The 8,075-nt window shown below is 40.5% G+C and overlaps 1 long non-coding RNA gene across 1 annotated transcript; it reads left to right on the forward strand.

Annotated features, from left to right (window-relative positions):
- Positions 1–1,477: 1,477 nt before the first annotated feature.
- Positions 1,478–7,727, forward strand: LOC110306473. The gene is made up of 4 exons (XR_002379287.1): positions 1,478–1,561; positions 4,112–4,270; positions 6,253–6,387; positions 6,549–7,727. It is a non-coding gene; the product is annotated as an uncharacterized LOC110306473 (long non-coding RNA).
- The last annotated feature ends 348 nt before the right edge of the window (positions 7,728–8,075 follow it).

Raw genomic sequence — 8,075 nt, forward strand, 5'->3', positions numbered from 1 at the left:
CCAAAACCCGCTTGGCGATGGCGCATGCTCAGATGCAGGGCTCGGAGTTTTTGCAGAATCCTAGGCTTCGGATTTTAGCAGACATTCTAAAGGAGATTGGGAAAAGGAGCCCGTCTTACTCCAGCCCCTGCTCTATGATGGGCATGAGATAGGGCGGATGGTATTCATTCACCACGCCCTGAGATTCTGGGGCCAAGGGACTGAAAGCTGTTGCAGAGGAGACAAGAACACGTGGGCTTGTTTTCCCCGCCACTCTCAGTGTTAGCTCGGCCTTTGGCCACCTCTTGTCAGACTGTGAAGAGAGCTGCAGAAATCGCGGGAGAAGGCTTCCAGGTGGGCCGTAAGCACCGGTCCTTGCACCACTGAGAGAATGGGAGCCAAGTGCCTGGTGGCTGGGCCATGTAGGAGCTATTTGTGTTAAAGAGAGCTGACCTCGGCTTCTGAACCTTGGTGACTATCCACAAATGCTGAAAACTGCCGTCTTTGTACACAAAGCATATACGTATTGAATATTCTCTGCATTGGGCAAGGGTTAGGTGTGGAGAGAAAGTAGCCAATAACCCTTCAGATTCAGGTTGAAGGTTCAGGGTTTCACCTTTCTCATCATCCATAAGGTCCTCCCTAAATGGCTTTCGTCTGCCAGCTCTACCCCGCTGCCCATTGGCCTGCCAAAGCCTAGAAAACTTGGCAAAGAGTAGTGCCTAGTAAATGCTGGTGGCTTCTCTACCTGGAAAGCAAGGACGAATTCTCAAATGCTCCCAAATGATGGGGTTCTCCATTTACGGTTCGTTTGCTCTCTGGTTTTTCTCTGGAGTACCCACTAGCAGGCACTGCCCTGTGTTTCCCGGGTTGATGGCATTTACGAAAATCCCTCTAGAGTTTCATTCCTGTGGGAACTTCATTTTCCAGGAAAGGGAGGTCTGGGAACCTAATGAAAACCAGTGTTTTCCTTTATCCCGGTCTCTGCATTTTGCCCACGGTCTTTACACACCTTGGTACGTTCAAAGAAACTGCAGTTCCTAGAGCGCCCCTGGTGGCCAACCAGCTCTAAACTGGTTGCCAGGCGGCTGCGGGCTCCAAATTGGGAGAGCAGCTTGGAATGCGTTTGAAACTGCTAAGGCGGAGCAAGCAGAGAGAATCTGGCCAGAGAAGTTGGGGGGAGGGGGGTTTGTCTCAGGCCATGGCACTAAGCAGGTTCAAAGTTAACCTCGCCCAACTCAGGAATGAATACTCAGGCCAGATTCTTAAGAAAGGTGCCAAAGACAGATAGCGCACCTTCGGGAATCCTAGGACAGAGGTAGTGGCCATCCCCTCCTTGCAGAGCTCTTAAGCCATGTGTGGATGACAGTGGAAACCAGGGGCTCAGACAAGGCGCTCAGCGGAGCGGAGCACAGACCGAGTCTGGCGGGCGCCCGCCCTGCGCTCCCAGGCCGCAGTGCGCACTGCGCAGTAAGGCATCCCGTCGGGCTAGGTAGGTTCTTTCAGTTTCTCCGGATGGGCCAGTGACTGAAGTCAGGTCTGGATAAGTCACTTTTGTTAGCCAGGGAGACCACTTAGGAGGGTATTCAAAATAATGTCCCCTCTTTTGCCTATTTTTCCCCACTGAGGCGGTCTAGTGTCTCCTTGGAGAACAGCCAAAGCACTGCAGTCTGTATTAACTGAAGGGGTCAGGATGCTATTTCTCAGCTTTAACCAGACCAACCAGCTTATTGAGTCCCCATGGGCCCACTGGCGACAACATTCAGTTTTAGATAAATTACTTTGCTCTTGTGCTTAGGGAAAAAAAATGCACACGTGTAACTTTGTAGATTTGACTTTAGTTGTTTGTTCTCAGAAGGCAGGCTGTTGGTTGTTTTCTCAGAAATAATTCCATTGAATTCCACAGCATGGTGGGGTGTCCTAAGTATGGCATCTTAATCTAGTCTTCACTTACAATGTTATGTCCATTAATAAGAATTAAGTAATTTTTATTGAGTTATGGGTGTGTGGGCAGTTGACCAGCTCTAGACGGCAGTAAACAGCACCCTGCAGAATCTGAACGATGTCCGGGCTTCAGAATTTTAGGATCAGTTTTCAGATAGGAATGTCCAAGATTCCTACGATGTGAGGGAGTCTGCTGTTGTCTTCTCCTGCATGCAAATGCAGGTGTCCCTAGTGACCACGAGCTAGAGCAGAGATATGTAGCCCAGAGATGGATGCTATGTGCAAAAGGATACAGGACTGAATACAGTCTCATGTTGACCGAGGAGTGCTATTTACATGACACCATTCCTTAATATCAAAAAATCAATTGGCAGCTCTTACAGTTGGGTGTTTGGAATGACTATGGGGTGGGGTATGTATGAAGGAGGCTAGTCAGGAAGATATTATAAGGAGGAAGGGGTTGCTGTTATTCACAGATACTAGATGAATCCTCAACTGATCAGAAGCAATTGAGGGGTCATTTTTCTTTTCCTCCTTGCAAATTATAGTCTTAAAATTACACTGCATAGTGACTAATCATAAAGATGCATTTATGAGATATAAAATGATACTATTCTATATGTATGTATATATACAATGTAAAATGACTGACTCAAGCTAATTATCATATTCATCACCCCAGATACCACAACGGAAACATATCGTCTCAACAGCATTTATATATAGATTTTTTTGTTTTGGTTTTGCTATGTAGACCAAGGAGACCTGGAACAGGCATTGTAGCCCAGGCTTACCTTGAACTTGCAACAATTCTCCTGCTTAAGCCATTCAAATATCAAGATTGTTGGATGGAGTACCATAGCATTTTTGACAAATTACATTCTTTAGAGAAGATTCTAGAACCTCTATCTCATTTTTTTTAGGTTAAAATGAACAAACAAAACAAAACCGAGAGTAGCTTGTAAGTGAGTATACACAACCCCATTTAATATTCCCACCAACTTTAAGAGCAGCACAGGAATGCTAGTGGATATATGAAATGCCATCAGGACAAGCAGTCAAAGTTTGTGGGTCTGTGACCTCATGATGACATTGTTTATTTGAAATGCTTGTGTGTAAAATACGTAAGCTAGCAAGGAACTTAAGACATGAAAGTATTCAGAAAACTGTGATAAAAACTAAGTGAAGGACATAGCAAGGAAATGAAAAAGGACAGAGTGTAAGTTACTTTAGTCAGTGGGTGAAAACTCATTTAAATTGACAAAGAATAGGTACAGTTATTTTTGTGTGTGTAATTCATAGATATAGTGCCAATCAAGTCATTTAAATTAGCACATTGACACCGTTCTTCACCAAACTATCTCTGAAGTCCTATGAATCTCATCTTCTGACTCTAATCCACCCTTCACATCACTGCACTGTTCAGACTTTCATCGTTGTCTATTAGTTTTTTCATTCATTCTTTTTGGTATGTGTGTTATATGTTTATACATACATATATTTGTGGATGTATGCATGTGTGCATATACACACATGGGCGTGCATGGAGTCAGAAGTCTTTGGATATCTTTCTTAGTCACTATTGATCTCATTCATTCATTCATTCTACCATATTTTGTTTTAAAATAGGGTTATTCACTGAAACAGGGGTTCACTGATTGACTGGACTGGATGGCTGGTGAACCTCCAGGATCTCTCTTTCTCCAGCCCCTCAAGCCCTGAGGTAGGTAGTTCACTGCACTCAGCTACTTTTATGTGGGCGCTCGGGAATCTAACTCATGCATGTGGACCAAAACACCTCCAATCTTTTCCCATTTTCACGGTTATTGCAAACATGGAAGCTCATTACCTTTGCGACTAAAACAATTATGTAGTGTCTCCTTTCAATCCAATCCAATCAAACCAGAATAAATTAAACAAAACCCAAAATGCCCTCTTAGCAGAGAACATTTCTAGCTCCCATGAACCCATACAAACCTCCTTCTTGCTGCATCTTTTTAGCTCCCCAGGCCCTATTAGACTGTGGCACTTGTAGCCTAGCTACTTATGTGCTTCCCATGTCTCCTTTTGCAAGAACTCCTTCTTCTGGGAAACTCTCTTTTACTTTGAGTGACCTTTAAGAGGCCTATTACTCCTTCAAGTTCAACTGAGATAACATCCCTTAACAGAAAAATCTTTCTCCTCATAGCACATAGACATTTTACAAGGCTACTTTGAAGGGCAACCAAGTACATATACAAAATACAAATTGTACAGCTCTGACTCTAGGCTACAATGTAAGGACAACCCATTCAGTAATGCACGCTACAGGGAATGGCAGTTACTTCCCTCAGTGCTGTGACCAATGGTAAGTTTCCCAAACTTTGGCAAATATGTCTCACCCTCCTACCCCACTCATAAACCCAGTGGGCAGCAATTTAAAAGGACGTGAAAGTAGGAGGGGAAATTGTTGGAAATAATGAAGGGTTCATCAGGAGAAGAAGGGGGAAAGAAAAGAATAATGGAAATAAATATGTTCAAAATATGTTGCATGTATATATTCAGTTGTCAGCATCGTATACATGTGTGTGAAATTGTCACAAAAGAAAATGTAAAGATAGAGAAACCCTCATCCCAACTTCATGGTCTTCTTCACCTTTTTTTTTTTTTTTTTTTTTTTTTTTAAATAACCGCTGAGTCTAGTTTGTACTGCCCGTGTACTCATGGGTGTAGGGTTGTTCAGTAGAACATGCTGACTTACCAGCATCCACACCATTGAAGAAAACAGACTTTCCTCCCAAGGAGCCATAATTGGCTTACTCTAGTTCAGGTTTTATGCAGGCAACAACAGTTGCTGTGCGTTCATGAGTTGGGAAGGAGGTGAAAATAGTCAAAATACATTGTATGATACTCTGAGAATGACTACAAATATTATAGTATTTTTTTTTAAACAGAGGAGGAAAAAAGCTACAAGATTTCCACCTCCATGTTCACATGTCTACTGATATTGCCATTGCTCAGATCTTGTTTATGCAGCCACTGTATTTTAAAGTTGCATAAAATAAAATAAATGAATAATGTATGTCAACAAGACAAAATCTGTTGTTTTATAACTCCTACATGACTTCACAATCTTATATTATTTGATATCCAAACAGATATCAGTATTTTCATTTTTATAACTTCAAAGAAAGACCATATGAGAGCACTTTCTAAAGGTTATACACCTATACTGTTCTTGAAGTCGGTGTGCCTGAGTGTTCTAATCATATGTCTTGTTACTCTTCTGAGGCTGTGGAATGTTCCTTTCATTTCTATCTTTCCAAGGTCCAACTTCTCATTTGTAATCACAAGAATATTCAGGAGTGGATTCAAGTTTAAAAAGAACGTGAATTATTATTACTCAGACTCCAAGAACACAAAATAAGATTATTTGGCTCAATTTGTTTTCTTTGGTTAGAATACAAGAACGCATTAAAAATACTCATTTTATTAACCATTTGTCACTGAATTCCATGAAAAAGCTAAACTGGAAATCCAAAGCACTTATTGAAGATTTTTTAAAGCTCACATATGAAGGCATATATGGATATCTATCTATCTATCTATCTATCTATCTATCTATCTATCTATCTATCTATCTATCTATCTTTTCAGAACTCAGGTGCATAGGAATATTTTTTAATACAAATCACTTAAAATAAAGAAAAAAGTAAAGTTTTTCACTGGCAAATTCTTAAAAAATATAACTTCTAAGGAAGTCTATCACACCATTTACTTTGTCATCTCAATCTGGCTTGTTATGTTTTCATTTTAATGAAACAAGATTAAAATTAAACCATTGAAACATTATCATTTAAAACAAAGGCAGGTTCAGTTTTATCTGGTGTGGTGGTCTGAATGAGAATGATTCCAGAGGTTCACAGGTTTGAATGCTTGGTCCTCAGTTGGTGGAACTGTTTGGGAAGGATTAGGTATGCGGCCTGGTTGGAGGAGGGGTAATATCCCAATATATGGACTTTGAGGTTTCCAAAACCTATGCTATTCCCAGTTAGTCCTCTCCTTTTTATCTCCTGTTTATGGATCAAATGTCAGCTCTCAACTACTGCTGCAATATCATGCCTGCCTGCTTGCCTGCTGCCAAACCTCCCACTCACCCTCTAGTAAAGTCTCTGATAAACTCCTTTTTTCTATAAGTTACTGCTTTGGTCATGGTGTCTTTTTATGGCAATAGAAAAATAATTAATATATGTATCTTACATATATAAATAAAATTTTTATGTATGATTTTATTAGAAGGCAAAATTGCACTTCCTCATTTTGTTTTATTTTTATTTTTTAAATTACTAGGGCAATAAAATAGGTCTAATTGGAGGAAAAGAGAATGGTAAGAAAAGTTTTTACAACCACATCAGACTATAGGATTATAAAAAAAAAAATGCCAAAGACACGGAAACAGCATTGATTTGAAGCTGCCAGGGGAAGGTAAAGTGGAAGTTTCTGGTGTCATGTGCTTCAGATTCATGTGGTGTTTTGCTGAGGCAAGACCTGTGGTAGGATGTGTGATGTTTGGAGAAAGTATAAATAAGACTCAATAGACAGTGATAGGGCACCTGCAAAACTTTCTTGTTCTCATGTCTTCGCAGCTCTTCACTTCACTGAGAGAGGCACGACAGAGAATTTCTCCTGGTGTCCTTGCTAATTCTGGCCACTCCTGCTGACTTGTGTCAATTTGGCTGAGGCCTGGCAGTTTCTGCTGGATCTTACTGCTGCTGCTGATTCAAGTTTGGTATCTTGACACTACTGTACTGAACTGCTGATATCCTGACAAATGGAGATTGGAATCACCCCAATGAATTACTTTTAAACAGGTCCACCCCCTTGTCTTATTTACCATCTTTTCTCCCCCGTCTTTGGATGATGAGCTAGAAGGGGTGTGGAAGTGTTTGAGAACTCTAACTCAAAACCTAAAAAAGTAGGGTTTGAAAAACCTAAGCCTAAAGTCCACAGAATTTGATGCTCACTTAAATGAAAAGGGGAAGATAGATTGAAGCTCAATCATCTAACTAGAGTTGTGCTCCCCAAACCATGATATTGATTTTTGAAAATAAAAGAGGCACATTTTTAAATAAACAGACTGAGAGATGGTCCAGTAAGATTTAAAAATAAAAAAAGTTTTATCAGGCAACTGTGAAGAACTTAGTTCAAATCCCAGAAATTACCTAAAATCCTAGTATTTGGAGTTCCAGATGAGAAGGAGAAGGAGAAGGAGACAGAAGAGTCCCCAGAAACTCCTGCAGCAGCTACCCTGGAGTGGAAAACCAGCAAGGACACCTGAGCCCAGCCTTTGACTTTCAGGGGCATGATCACATTTACACATAGAAACCCAGTAACAGCACACAGTAAGCATGCAAAGAGGAGAAGGAGGTTCACATCTGGATGGGTTTGTCATCTGGAAAGCTGTGTCACAGCCACACAGAGAGGTCAATAGACATCAAGCAGAGATGAGACTGGTGAGAGGTCTGTGCTGGGAATGCAGAACCAGCAGTTATCCACAGACAGGTAAAGGACTGAGGACATGGGGGTTGATTGATGATGGTGGAAGAGGAGTGAGTGTAGAGAGGAGGGGTGAAACTTTAGGAATCATCTAAATTTGGAAAACGGAATTTGGTTGTATAAATTATAGTCATATTAGCACAAATACACTGACTGAGGGTTGGGTTGAAAAAAAGATAAAGTAATGCATTAAACTGTAGGAATTCTTGAATATATTACATGCTCTTATTCCTGTTAATAGACAAATAACTAAAAAATAATTAAAAAATTGTAACAGCACGCATTGTGTGATCAGTTGACTAGACTCAATTACAGGTACCAGTTTTAGAGTTGTAGAACATTCATATTTGAGTTTTACCAAAATGACATATTATTATCTGCTATGATAATCTTCAGGGTCATTCATAAATGGGTACAGTCTAAGAATAAATCTATAATAGCCACAATCCCCTAAATCTTGCTACCTAGGAACAACATTGAAATTTTCACATCTTGTTCTGTTTGAAAGGTAAATAATTGGAACTTGAGAGTGAATCCACTCTGAAAGCAAGTGGAATCTGATGGACTAAGGACAATTTTAAAATGCTCAAGTTTATTCCATTGTATGTAGGCGTCCA

The sequence above is a fragment of the Mus caroli genome, chromosome 12 (assembly GCF_900094665.2).
Source record: "Mus caroli chromosome 12, CAROLI_EIJ_v1.1, whole genome shotgun sequence".
NCBI classification, from domain to species: Eukaryota; Metazoa; Chordata; class Mammalia; order Rodentia; family Muridae; genus Mus; species Mus caroli.